The following is a 14,981-nucleotide window of genomic DNA, read 5'->3' as shown; positions in this document are numbered from 1 at the left end:
CATCATCATCATCATCATCATCATCATCATCATCATCATCATCATCATCATCCTTCTTTGTTAGCCATGTTTCCCACCAGTTTCAACATATGCCATTTAATTTAAACCATTATCTTGCCCAGATTACAAGCTTTCATTTTTAAAAAAGTAGGTGCCTACCTTGTAGGAGCAGTTACAGGACAAAATGTCCAATTACTTTTCTGTCCAATTGCTTAACAAGAAACAAGATGCGTTGTCCTCGGCCTATGAGTGGCTTGAATTATTTGTCTATCTATTTAGACTTACTCTGAGTGCATTTAGCCAATAACTAAAGTCTTGCAGTTATGATGGACACTTGTTATCAAGCGTCTCTCATTTCTCTTAATTTCCTGAGCCAGCATGTGTTAGAACTCTACAGGAAATTCTAGCTTTTGGAGGAAAGTCTATCTGAAGTCTGTTTTGCAGAACTCCTTGCAAATACTTCAGGGGCATCCTCATGATTGTCACTGTCTCTCCCTCACTACTTCTCCTCTGCTACTCCTCTGCCCATGCTACCACCTCCTCACACCCACTTTGTTTTATCTCCCTTTGCCCATCTGGCATCAGTTGGAAACCAGGCAGCCATTTGAAGGGAAGGAAGGGGAAGGGAGAAGAAGGAAGGTGGGCAGTGCAGCAAGGTGCAAGGGAAGGACATATGGCATTGGAGCAAGGTGAAGTGAGTTGGGAGAGATGGAAGGAAGGGCAGGAGGGTCAGCAGGTCAGTTGTGGCAGCATGAGGGAAGGGGAAGGGGAAGCATACAAGTGGCAAGAGAGGAAAGCATTACACGTGTGGTGTGATGAAAGGAGGAAAAAGGAGGCAAAGGAGAGTGGGATGTGTATACACAGAGCTAGAGGCAAGGGAAGGGCATAAGGTAGGGAAGGTAGAAGAGAGGGAGATGTGGTGGGCCAAGATCAAAACAGGAACGGAGAGAAATTCAGTGTTGACGAAAGGAAAGTAGCATTGTGAAGGCACCAGGTGAGGTAAGAAAGAGGAAACAAGAGAGGGAAAGGAAGAAAATGCAATAGGAGAATGGAGGAAGCAGGAGGCATAGGTACAAAGGTACAGAGGTATGGCTTGTAACTTTGTCCATACTTTCCCCTGCATTTTTCCCTGTGATAAGAGGGCAGTCACTCAGGGGCTTCCAAACATATTTTCAAATATGTTTGGTAGGAACAAGAGAGAGGGCCTTCTCAGTGGTTGCTCCCAAGATGAAAGTTTTGCAGTATGAATTTTAAAGTTTCTATTTTAAACATGTTACATTTTAATTTATAACTGTTTTAACTCTTAACAATGTATAATTGTTTTTTAAAATTTGATATTTATATATTCTAATGTTGTTATAGTGTTTTAAAATTGCATTGTTTTTCACTGCCTTGAGTCCCTATTGGGAGAAAGGCAGGATATAAGAAAATGAAATAAATAAATAATAAATAAATTTTACTTTTTTGCTCTCATTAAAACTGCTGACAGCAAAAGCATATATAGTAGTGTTAGACATGTCTATGTATGAAAAAATGCTATTCTTCTGATTACTACCACCACCGCCACACCAGAAATGTACACAACCATTTTACATGGTCCCAGTCCTGCTATTTGTGGAGAGGAAGTACTGGCCTAAGGGCACATGGTCCATGATCAAACTGGGATTTCGCCTTTTCTAAGTCCAACCCTTTAAACTAGTTATCTTAAAAAAGCAGTTGCAGTAAAAATATTATTAAGGCTGAAGCAATAGTGGTAGAAAACAACCAGATCTATTAATGCACTGGATTTGCGTGATTTGAAAGCAAATCAATAATACAAATGACAATAATAATGTGCATAATGTGCAAATTAGAATGCTAGATGTGAGGAGCTGTAATGTGACAATTCTCTCCAAATATCCATCACAATGAAATGAAGCATTTTCAGCTAGCTGTGTTGTACTCCCTCCACAGGAGATACAAGAGAAATGTGAGTGGCATCTTTCAGTGATATTCATAAGACAAGGCTTTGGGTCAGAGGCCCTTCTCAACAGAATGAAGTGCCAAATGTGCAAGTAGCCCCACTTCCCCTCTCATCCATAGTATAACCATTAAGCCCAGAGCATAAAATTAACTAACTTGCACCCCTGTTGCCTGAAAGTGAGTGTAACCACAGGTCTCTCTTGTCTGTGGTGTAGAAGATCCTTTGTGGGACTTAAGGACTCAACCCAAGGACTTTCTGCATGTAAGGTTCTGTCAGGATTCCTATTGCAGTGTGTGGTGGGAAAGACATCGTTTTTAAAAATTGTTTGTAAAGTTTTAGCCATGGATTATAGAGTCATTCAATAATTAAGCATACAAAAACTTTGATTATTTCCAAGCATGGATTCATGGAAGACGATGGAAGAGCACCTGGCTGATGAACATCAATCCTATCTGGAATTCAAACTCAGCAAAATCCTCAAGGCCTAGCAAATTCCTTACTTGCCTGGAAGACAATTTCATGGTCCAAAAGGTGGAAGAGGCAACAAGGGGGTCAGCTATTTTAGATCTGATCCTAACCAACAAGGATGACTTGGTTAATGGGGTGCAAGTAGTGGGATCATTAGGTGGAAGTGACCATGTTCTCCTGGAGTTTGTAATACAGTGGAAAGGAGAAGCCAGGCATAGTCAGACATGCATCCTAGACTTTAGGAGAGCGGATTTCAGTAAACTTAGAGAAGTATTGAGGGCAATTCCATGGTCAGAAATACTAAAAGATAAAGGAGTTCAGGACGGATGGGACTTTCTCAAAAGAGAGATACTGAAGGCACAATTTCAAACAGTTCCAGTGAGAAAGAAAAACGGGAGGTGTCTCAAGAAACCAGGATGGATGACTAAGGAACTTTCAACCGAGCTAAGTTTGAAACGGAACATGTATAAGAAATGGAAAAAGGGGGAAATCACAAGAAAGGAATTCAAAGAAATAGCAGGCATGTGTAGGGGTAAAGTCAGAAAAGCTAAAGCGCAGAATGAACTCAGGCTTGCTAGAGAGGTTAAGAACAATAAAAAGGGCTTTTTTGGATATGTCCGCAGCAAAAGGAAGAAGAAGGAAACAGTAGGGCCACTGCGTGGAGAAGATGGCAAAATGTTAACAGAAGACAGAGAAAAGGCAGAATTACTCAACACCTTCTTTGCCTCAGTCTTCTCAGAAAAGGCAAAGGGTGCTCAACCTGAGGATAATGGAGCAGAGGACAGAATAGGGGAATTTCAGCTCAGAATAAGTAAAGAGATAGTAGAGGAACACCTTATTAATCTAAATGAATTTAAGTCTCCGGGACCAGATGAACTCCATCCAAGGGTATTAAAAGAACTGGCAAATGTAATATCGGAGCCATTGGCAATAATCTTTGAAAACTCCTGGAAAACAGGAGAGATCCAAGCCGACTGGAGGAGGGCAAACGTTGTCCCCATCTTCAAAAAGGGGAAAAAAGAGGATCCCAACAATTATCGTCCAGTTAGTCTGACATCAGTACTAGGAAAGATTCTGGAGCAGATCATTAAACAGAGAGTCTGTGAACATCTAGAAGGCAATGCCATAATCACAAAAAGTCAACATGGGTTTCAGAGAAACAAGTCATGCCAGACAAACCTGATCTCTTTCTTTGATAAAATTACCAGCTTGGTAGATGAAGGGAATGCTGTGGATATAGTATATCTTGATTTCAGTAAGGCCTTTGACAAGGTTTCCCATGACATTCTTGCAAACAAGCTTGTAAAATGTGGGCTAGACAAAGGAACTGTTAAATGGATCTGTAATTGGTTGACCGGCCGAACCCAAAGGGTGCTCAACAATGGCTCCTTTTCATCCTGGAGAAAAGTGACCAGTGGGGTCCCACAGGGCTCTGTCCTGGGCCCAGTGCTATTCAACATCTTTATCAATGACCTGGATGACAGAACTGGGAGCACACTTATCAAATTTGCAGATGACACCAAATTAGGGGGAATAGCTAATACCCCAGAGGACAGGATCAAGATTCAAAATGACCTGAATAGACTAGAAAGCTGGGCCAAAGCTAACAAAATGAAATTCAACACGGAGAAATGTAAGGTATTGCACTTAGGGCGGAAAAATAAAATGCACAGATATAGGATGGGTGACACCTGGCTGAATGAAACTACGTGTGAAAGGGATCTAGGAGTCCAAGTAGACTACAAGTTGAACATGAGGGAACAGTGTGATGCAGCAGCTAAAAAGGCCAATGCTATTTTAGGCTGCATCAATAGAAGTATAGTGTCTAGATCAAGAGAAGTAATAGTGCCACTGTATTCTGCTCTGGTCAGGTCCCACCTAGAATGTTGTGTCCAATTCTGGGCACCACAATTCAAAAAGGACATTGAGAAACTGGAGCGTGTCCAAAGGAGGGCGACAAAAATGGTAAAGGGTCTGGAAACCATGCCCTATGAGGAAAGACTTAGGGAGCTGGGGATGTTTAGCCTGGAGAAAAGAAGGTTAAGAGGTGATATGATAGCCCTGTTTAAATATTTGAAAGGATGTCATATTGAAGAGGGAGCAAGCTTGTTTTCTGCTGCTCCAGAGAACAGGACCCGGAACAATGGATGCAAGCTACAGGAAAAGAGATTCCACCTGAACATTAGGAGGAACTTCCTGACAGTAAGGGCTGTTTGACAGTGGAATGCATTCCCTCGGAGGGTGATAGAGTCTCCTTCCTTGGAGGTCTTTAAACAGAGGCTGGATGGCCATCTGTCAGGGATGCTTTGATTTGGATTTCCTGCATGGCAGGGGGTTGGACTGGATGGCCCTAGTGGTCTCTTCCAACTCTACGATTCTATGATTCTATGATTCTATCCTAATGTTCTCTCCCCTAAAGTCTCCACTAACAGCCTTCGAATGCTAAGTGTAGTCACCTCAGCTGTATACAAGTAAAATTGTTGTCTCAGTCAGTAATCTTGATGGCCCAGGATTCCCAGTCATGGGGACGATTCTAAGCACATTTAGCTCAATAGCATCAAGGTAATGTCTAGACATTTTTGCTCATTATGGGAAATCCAAAGATGAAACCAACATGAATGGGGACATTAAGAACAGGATCTCACTTGTTTGGGCTTGCTATTGCCTTTCATCTGTTCATCTTTAATGCCTGCATAGGTCTAGTGTCTGTTCTCGTATTAGCCTGGTTCCTGTACATTACTGACATATCGGCCTCACCAAAAAATTCTGGCCATCTGATTTGCACATATGTTTTATGAAAGGCAACTGCAGGATCAACCTATGACAATGTACCTTGTTATGCTTGAAAGAACAGAATATTTCCATAGAGCATTAGCTTGCAAACATTCATCCCCTTTTATGTCACATCTGGTTTCCATCATAGTCTGGTTGACAAGCATGGCAATGAAAGGTTTGATACAACTGGGAGTTTCATAGCCTATAGAATAACCAATATTTCACACCTAGGTTACAGAAAAACTATTATAAAATGGATATTGACAGAGACGGATTGGAGACGCTGTAATATAATCTCACAGCTTTGATGATCTCAAACCTCTTGAGCATCATTTCACAGTTTATGGTACAGTATCATCACAATCCCTCAAAAGAATTACAGCTTTCTAACTAATCTCTCCCTATCGGTTACACGATATGGAAGCCGTGAAGCTCAAATACAAAGAGGCTGTATTATGAATGATAGCACTCAGGTGCCCCCCCAACAATATTTGTAAGGCTGGGAATGATAAATGGCACATAAGTTATAACTGAGCAACAAGGTCAGGGCAACTGAAAGCAGAGTTCAAAGAAAAGTCACAATTTTACAGAGTTCAAGAAGAGGCCATAGACTGAAGTTGCTCAGTGCTGCTTGATAAGACCAGAGAGGAGAGCACTAAATAACAGAAGACAGTGAACCAATGAGCAATAATGGCTTGACACTGATAAACACAGCAAGAAGTAGGTGTATTTCACATATGATGCTATTTCTCTGAATATACAGGAAGGAAGGAAGGAAGGAAGGAAGGAAGGAAGGAAGGACAGACATTATCATGTGAACTAAATATCTACTTTAGCACATGTATACTGGGGGTCAGCTTCTGATCATATCATATGCACAACTAAATCAGCAGATTCAGGATATTCATATTTGATGTTACAACTGGGATTCGCTTGCACTCCCTGCATGTCTAACAGTCATAATTGGTGTTCTAATGTGAATGGAGCAGTGAGTCTGCTCTGGGTTTCAGGCAGCTTTTAAAGAATTCTACAAGGTACTAAAAAGACCTCTTCAGGCATAGGGTTCAGCACATTGAAGAACATGGATTAAAACCTGGAACTGGATTCACCACCCCACTGACATGGGAGCTATTGGCTACCACTGGTCTAAAGAACAATGTTATTGTAAAGCAGTCCTTGAAATTGTTTGGGTTAGCAGAATCATGTTAGCCTCTATGTTGACATTGGAAATAGGATTTTCTGTTCTTAGATAGAAACCTGGAAAGTTAAATATTTTGAGGGATTTTTTTAAAAAAGTGTTTAAAGCTTCCTACAATAAATTGTAGGGTTACACTGCCCATAAAGCATCAACTAAAAAGAAAAGAAAAAGATACAGAGTTGCATATGCTAATTTACATGTGTAGAAGTAAGTTTAGATAGAATTATTTTAACAGAAATACACTGCTTTTCACCCTCCTGGGGGAAACTGTGGCCATGTTTCCTGATGGTTGCACAAACTGCAGTGCGGGTGCTAATGCTGATGGCCACTTCAAGACCACTGATATTTTTATTATTATGGTTGCTTCTCTTTAAACTAATCTCAGTTAGGCGGCCCTTTAAAGATGGGGAGGGGAGCATCAAATAAGATTAGCTCCTAATATCTCTAACCAAAGTTTCTGAAAGCTTTTCATTCAGAGGACTGCCCTCCATGAAACAGGACACACTCCAACACTATTTGAGTTTAGAAAAATATAAAAGTTACCAGTTTGTTAATTCCAACATACATGGAGAAACAATTGATCACTCGCTGTCCCATGGCCATGGGTATATAAACTAACTTTGCTGATCTCTTTGTCCATGGGAGTAAGTGATGAGGAAGAAACTACATGACTTACCAAAAGAATTCATATATTTTTTTTTGGGGGGGGGGGTCTGTTTGAATAAAACATTTCACTTCTTTTAGACCTCCATATAATATTGTTGAACTATCAAATTGCTGCCATCATGCCGCACCAGCCTTGTCATGTTTGTCAACTGCATACGGAACTTGGGTGCAGCACTAAATCAGCATATAGAAGTTAGTTCTCATAAATTCAACAACTGCAATATAGACAATTTAGCAACTAGCAGAAATTAAATCTACATAGGGGTGCAGCAAGACACTTTTCACTGGGGAGAAAGCAGAGACGAAAATGGCAGGCAGATGGTGTGGACATTTGACACTAAAAAGAGATCTCTGTGGGGGAAAGTCAATGTTAAAAATGAATTTGTACACACAGTGGTAGATGAAGTAAAGATGAGTCCTGCACAAAGAAAGTATTTCTATTCTAATAGTCATTTGATGAAAGCCCTATGTTACACAATGTGCTGGATACTGCTAATCACTGTGCTGCTGTATATGTGTGTTTTAATATATATTTTAACATGTTTTTTCTGATTTTTTAAATTTTGTATTTTGTGGATTTTAGCAATGTTTTAATTGTAAGCCACTTTGAGTGCCAATCTCAGAAAAAGGCAAGACACAAATAAATATAAGAATAGGTAATAGTAGTAGTTGTACTTGTAGTAATACTATACATGCATGGAGATACTTCTTTGTACCTGTACAATGTTTAAGTAAGTTAGTGAAGTGTTAGAGCTGGGGGTTTGTAGGATTCTACCATATCCTTTTCTGAAATGTAGCATATGAATAAAATATTTTGTTTCTATAGTGTCCATATTTTCATTCACTCATTTATCAGGAAATAACACTGTTAAAATTATAAGTTTTATTTAAATAAATTCCAAACCTTTCTCAATTTTGCATATGCTCCAGCTTGTCCAGATACTTTTTGAATTATGGTGCCCAAAACTAGACACAGTATTCTAGGTGACGCTTATTCTGAGTAAAGCAGAATAGAGTGATACTATTACTTCCTTTGATCTAGACACTGTACCTCAATTGAATCGCCTTGGCTTTTTAGCTGTTACATTACACTGTTGACTCATGTTCAATTTGTGCTCTACTAGGACTCCTAGATCTCTTTCACATGTACAGTTGTCAGGCCAGGTGTCCTCCATCCTATATCTGTGCATTTCATTTTTTTTCCTGCCTAAGTATACTGTAGTACCTTACATTTCTCCCTAAGGAAATTCATTTTGTTAGTTTTGGACCAGCTTTCTAAGCACATGAGGACTAACAGTGCTGCTTTTTTTTGGGGGGGGGGGTGTAACTCTGCACTTGAACAGCCCAGTTTCGAAGGTTTTTTTTTTATTATAATGGGACATTTGGGCCCACCTCCTTTTAAGACATGAAACTCATAGGGTGATCTTTGGCCAGTCACTCTGTCTCAGCCTGACTTTCCTTGCCAGACTTTTTGTAAGGCTCTTGTGAGGAGAGTCATTTATGCTACCTTGAGCTCATTTTATTAGTCATCTTTTTGCAACTACTACAGAAAATATCTACACATAGATGTGCCCAGGCTTTCCATTGTGTTTTCCATCAAAAGTGTGGTGATAACATTAGGGATTGTGATTTCAACCACAAAGCAACAAAATGCAATGGCTCATTTGCATGAGTTTGAATGATGCTAATAGTGAGAGCAGATAAATAAACACAAATCAGAATTAAAATGTTTGATCAACCAAGTAAATATCTATGGGGGGGGCAATATTTTATACAGAAACTAAAGCCATTTTTTATATTTTTGAAGTTTTTTCATAAATATACTTATGATGAGAAAAAGACAGGAGAAACATCATATTCCATTCTCAAAAGTATCAGAAGCAACCAAGAGCAACTCTGTATGACATTTGTAAAATAGCATTTAAATGGTAACCAATCAATAGCATCCAACTTGTATGTAGCCAAGATCACCCATCACAAAATCCTTCAAAATTAATTCCTATTTTTGTCAATTACAGCAAAAATATCTCAGCCTCATGGCTTGGTAAAGACTAACGTGTTTCATCTGGTGTAAGGTTTTGCAGACCCCTGAATTTTTTTTCATTGGCTCATCACCCATTGTTTCAGCAAAAAGTTTGTTTAAAAAACCCCCAAAATGCTGGGAGATGAGATGGCACCCTGCAAGGTCCTGAGGGTGGAAAAATGATTTGATTTGCAATAGAGCCAATTATTTTTGTTAAGTGGTTAACCATTTTTGGTAACTGCCAACAATTTTCAAGTGGTCCAGGAGCCCAAGGGTTGAGAACTGTTAATACACACCACAGCAACTTATTTTAATTAACTTCTGTTATCTATTAGATTGACATCTACTGCTACAGAGCATATGGTGAGTTCTCAAACTTCCCTTTTCTCCTTTTTGTCTCCTGTTGACTGGGTGTGCCTTTTCAGATGAATTAGGAGTACTCAGTGATATGTGCAAGTAACTTAGATATATTCTATACACCATTATTGATCTCCTGAAAGAATTGTGCATGAAGATATATGTGTGTGTAGTGTTTTGCACGTAGTCAGAAGGTGTTTTAAAAAGATGCATGCCCAATCTCCACTTCCTTTAACCCACTATCAGGAAACACAATCAGTTCGTGGCTGAGTTTCAGGAAATTTTCAAAACATTGCAAGCCTTGTCATACTATGTGGTTATAGCACTATTATTTCACTTTGACTTCTATGGTAACATCCTATGGAGTCCTGGGATTTGCAATTTGGGGAGGGGCATTTAGAATTCTACACTAGAGGGCTCTTGGGCCCCCACTAATATGCAAACCCTAGAATTCCGTAGGATGTTGCCACAGCAGTTAAAATGCAATATTGCACTATGATAAGGTAATGTAAAGGAATAGGAAACAACAGCAGTATCAGTACTCTTCTGGGAAGATCCCAGCCATCCTTCCTCTTCTTCCTTCCTCCCCTGCTTCAGCATATTCTCAGAGCACCACTATACTGTGACCTAGTTATATTCCACTGAAGTATCTATACAGAGGGATAATAACTACTGTTCCAGCCCCATGAAAAACCTGTTGGAATAATGCTGCTCCTCACTGTGTCCAATGTAGTGTCATTCTAGGAACATGGGGTGAGATGGAGAAGAACAATAACATGGTGGATGTAGGCCTCTGGATTCTAGGAAGAACTCCAGTGCTCTTTTGATGGGCTCTACAAAAATGGATGAAATACTCCTGCAAATTGGTGAGAGAGATTTTGGTGTTTTTCAGTTTAACACTATACCACCATTTTAGGTTATTTGTCTAAGATGTGTTCATCTAAAGAAATACTCATAAAAGTTAAACATTTCATAAAATTTGTGACATGATACATGCATAAGGTTCTGTACCTGTTTATCCATCCCCTCCTGAGTGAGGGTGAGAATGTGTTAAGTATAATTCAGATAACAAACCTACCAATCTCTAGACAATTTACATTTCCACCTCTACAGATTGTAAGGATATTAAAATCCAGTGATATATACTGTAGCTAATGCAAATCTTATTGTATGAGCAGTATATCAACAAGGATTTCTGACTTTGTTTTTTCAACAATAAAAATAAATTGTATACAAAGGGGAATTATGGCATGACATGTCACAACCCTAAATTGCACGGGTGAAATGACAAGCTTCTTTTACCAGCGATGGGCTTTTAAATGAACAGATGACAAACTTCGTTCTAGTTGTAGTTCTCAAAAACAAATTGCTGAGACTGACATTTTAAAATTTGAAATCTATCCCTTAACACACCCAGGTCTTGTTGATGAATGGCTGGTTACTTTAAAAAAAAAGTTGCTCCCATAGGTAGTCCTGTTTCATAGGACACATAGTGCCCTCAGAGACTGAAACACAGAAAATAAGCACTCAGTCAGAATGTTTAAAATGGTAACTGAAGAATATAAAATTTTAACTGTAAAGGACAGTTATAACTGCAATATATCAAAACTACTATGGTCATCAACTTCTTTACTTCTTGCCACTTAAATGCAGTAGTGGGATTAAACACTCACAAAAGAGGTATCTTAAATTTCCACAGCATTAGAGATATTTATAACATGCGCACATAAAGGGCTATGTTAGAGACATCTCAGATTAGAAGGTTTGATACAAAGCATGCCAATATCTCTTCACAGAACCTTTTAAACCACCCTTTAAGAGCACATACTGTATTGTAAATCCCAGCTGGAAATACTCTTAGAGAACCCTTACCTTGCAAACAGCCGCTGAATTAAACAACAACCTGAGTACCACTCTCTCTATTTCTTTACAGGACAAAGTTATCCCCCTTTTAGTTCTGTACCTCTGTATTCTCTGCTGACCTAATTTTGTCTGTGATAAATGCCAGAGTTCGACTGGAGTCACTTGAGCTGCTGTAAGAGAAGAATGGAAGTCAAAAATGAATGCACTCAACATTCCTCCTTTGACAGATTGCTTGTCAAGAGGCTAAAAGCCTTGGAAAGCTATAGGTGAGGTAAAGCATTATAATAGCTATCCTTTAGATGAAATTGAATTCTAGTTTTCAACTAATTACTCCAGACTCCAATAATGAAGTTAAAGCTCATTCAGACTGAAAGGTCTAGCATTTGACTTTGGTCTCCAGCATACTAAATTAGTAGACTTTTTAAGGGGATAGGAAAAAATCCAGGGCAGAAACAAAACCCATCAAGGTTCAGGCTGGGGTTTGGGTCACAGATCATCTAAGAGGCCCTGGTCAACCATCTGTGTCTATTGATGATAGTGGGAGCACAACCTTGCTAATTCTCCTGAATTGCAGAACAGCTTTTCAAAAATAAAATGATCTCATGAAATACTTCTAGGGTGGCTGAAAGTGGAAAGAGCTCTATAACTGAATTCAGATGGGAGGAACACCGCTCTATTTCATGTGCATGACTTGACAGTAACTCTTTATAAATAACTACTTAGTTGTAATTCATTCCTTTTTGCCAAGCAGATGTATATATACACACACACTATGTTATGATTGTAACACAAGGGATAATTTATTATTTTTGTGTAGTATTATAACTCTTTTTGTAATATAATTGTAACATTTAGTTTCTTTATAGTTATTTTTGTTGATTTAGGATTCACTCCTGATTGGAAATATTTGATTTACCTCTGTTCTGTTTAAAATATATATAGGTGATGATATAGAGTTCTGCCACTGGGATACCATAATGATTTATGGCAGCAATTTTTTAACTCTCATCAAACTGCAAATCCCAGGATTTCACAGGATGAAGTCATGGCAGTTAAAGTAGTATCAAACTGTTATAAATATGAGTGTAAATACAATCCTAGACTGCCCAATGCTATGGAGCTACCCAGTGGAATACAGGTTGGTTTGTTTTTTTAGACACATGCCAAGAGAAAGTTCCTTATGCTACTTTCATTATTACTTTTTCTATCACTCTTGAGCAGAAGCAATAGCTCCAGTCTTTCTGCTGCATAATCGGAGGCCACTATCTCTGTTAATCAAATTATATACAAGTACTGAAGCAGTAGAAAATACCTTCTCCTTGAAGGGAGAGTGCAGATGATTGTCCATAAAGATATTCAATTTCAAAGAAAACTGAGAGACAAAGATTCCATAAATGGTTTGGAAAACAGACTGTCATTTAGAGGATATAGTACAATTCAGACTAAAAATGAAAAATCTGAAACTGGTGTATTATGCCTGTCTCTTGTACGTATTTAGAGCCCATCTTAAAAACAACAACAATCTAAAACAGTTTATAAAACAAGAGAACATTATAGTGTTGTTGCCACAGGGTAGAGGCCATACTACAGGTCTGGTGTAATCACACTGTACAATAGCAGCTTGATCCTGCCACAGCTCCATCCTACAGAATGGTTAGATTTGTAGTTTGGTGAGGTACTTAGAATGCTCTAGTATATTTCCTAGAAATCTGTTCCTGCCAATGTTCTCTCTTACACAAGAAGTTGTTTAGTTTGGGTAGCCTCCATACCTGAGCAAGAATTCCTGGAAAGCCCAGTCCTCATCTTCAAGCTACTTGGTTTTTTAAAACTCCTTTAAAAAAAGATTCAACTTTTTATTGTTTCTGCAAAACTCAGGGTCTCCCCAAGGATGCCAATATCTCCCTTTTCTGTGGGGATGCTGCCAATAAACATACATCAGTATAGATTTTACATATAGATCTTCAATACTACTTGAAGTGTTGGTCTGTGGTCCAGTGCCACTTTGCACAGGCTGTTGACATGTGGTGAGTTTCCAGGAAAAAAAATAAGCAGTTGTAGTCAATGGACAGAAATATGGTGCCAGTCCCATTCACATTAGGAAAAATATCAGCAACTCCCCTGTATCAGATAGCTTAAGAAGCCACCATTAGTCCAAGAGCTGTACTTTCAGAGTTAGATTTCCTACATTTACATGGCTGGGATCCTCCCCACTGTCAACCACCAGAGCTGTTTGGGGGAATGCTTTCTGATGCAGTAAGTTTTGCTCAAAAGCCCTACTCAGGTACAATTTGTCTTAAAAACACACAACAACAGAGGTTTACTGCCCAATTAACAAGGGTTTATTTTAAGCCTTTGTCTAAAATAAAAAAGACCTTTGTAAAAGTGACCACGAAAATACAAAATAATGAGTAGCAGTGGGTGAAACTGCCTTGTGGGGTTTTTTTGGGTAAGGGTTTACTTGGCAAGATTTAGTCAGTGGAGGTTTGCCATGGCATTCCTCTAAGGCTGTATCTACATTGCAGATTTAGTTCAGGATTCCATAGGATGGAGCCATGACAGTTAAAGCAGTGTGAAACTGCATTACTTTTGCAGAGTGGCAGCAGCCAAAATATAGTATGCAAGACTTAGCCAAGGTCATTCATTAGTTCCTACAGTGGCTGCGATTCAAACCCTGGTCTCCACGAAACTATCGTTCTTTGAAAAGTAGGCCAGAAGTCTGGATTGGGTATGCGATTTTGCAGAATTGGGCATAGAGGTATGCAATGAGATCCGTTTTCACTTGTGCCTGGATTGGGCAAAAAGGGGCATGCAATAATCTCCCTAGTGTTTGGTCAGTATTTCAGATTGCAACATTCTGACTGCAGGAACATTTCTTAACAACAAAATTTGCCAAATCATAAACTGATAAGCGAGTTCATGTACATGTAGCAAGATCTTTTCATAGCAAACTTTAGAAAAGCCCATGCATTCTTAAAGGCATAGTTAGATAGATTTTAAAATGTTAATATTTAACCAGACACATGAAGCTTTACCATCAATTTTATAAGTGCCCATTTGTTAAGAAAAATCAATATTTAAATATATTGTAGAGCAATAAAACATTGGCAGTGAAATCTGCAAACAGTTATTAAAATGGGCACATCCATTAAAATGCGGGTAGGCTGATGTAATAAAGATATTTTTAAAATAAAATATATTCATAAATCAGCTGCTTCTAAGTTTGTACAAATATAACTTAATAAATGTCAGATGCTTATCAAGCAGTTCTGGTACTTTAGTTTAGACTTACAAAGATTCCAAACATGCCAGCAAAATTATGAAATCTGTGAGCAGCATGGGAGTGAAAAGTATAAAACAAATAAAATAAATACATTAATATTTATTGATATTGATAATCAGCTTGTCTAGTGATCTCAAAATAGTGTATATGGTTCTTCTCCTATCTAATTTACCCACACAATAACTAAGTGAGGTCATGCAGGCTTAGAAAGATGACAGCCTCAAAGTCAATAGTAAATTTCATGTCTGAGTGGGGATTAAAAAACTGGAATTCCCAAGTCCTAACCCACATTCTACAGTCCATTATTTTAACCAGTGTTCTGCACACCACATCGCTGACTGATATAACCATGGTAATGTATGTTACTCTAAAACTGCCATGCTAAATT

Source organism: Sceloporus undulatus, chromosome 3, assembly GCF_019175285.1.
Source record: "Sceloporus undulatus isolate JIND9_A2432 ecotype Alabama chromosome 3, SceUnd_v1.1, whole genome shotgun sequence".
Taxonomy (NCBI): domain Eukaryota; kingdom Metazoa; phylum Chordata; class Lepidosauria; order Squamata; family Phrynosomatidae; genus Sceloporus; species Sceloporus undulatus.
The sequence above is the reverse complement of the archived record's forward strand: the minus strand, read 5'-3'. Positions refer to the sequence as shown.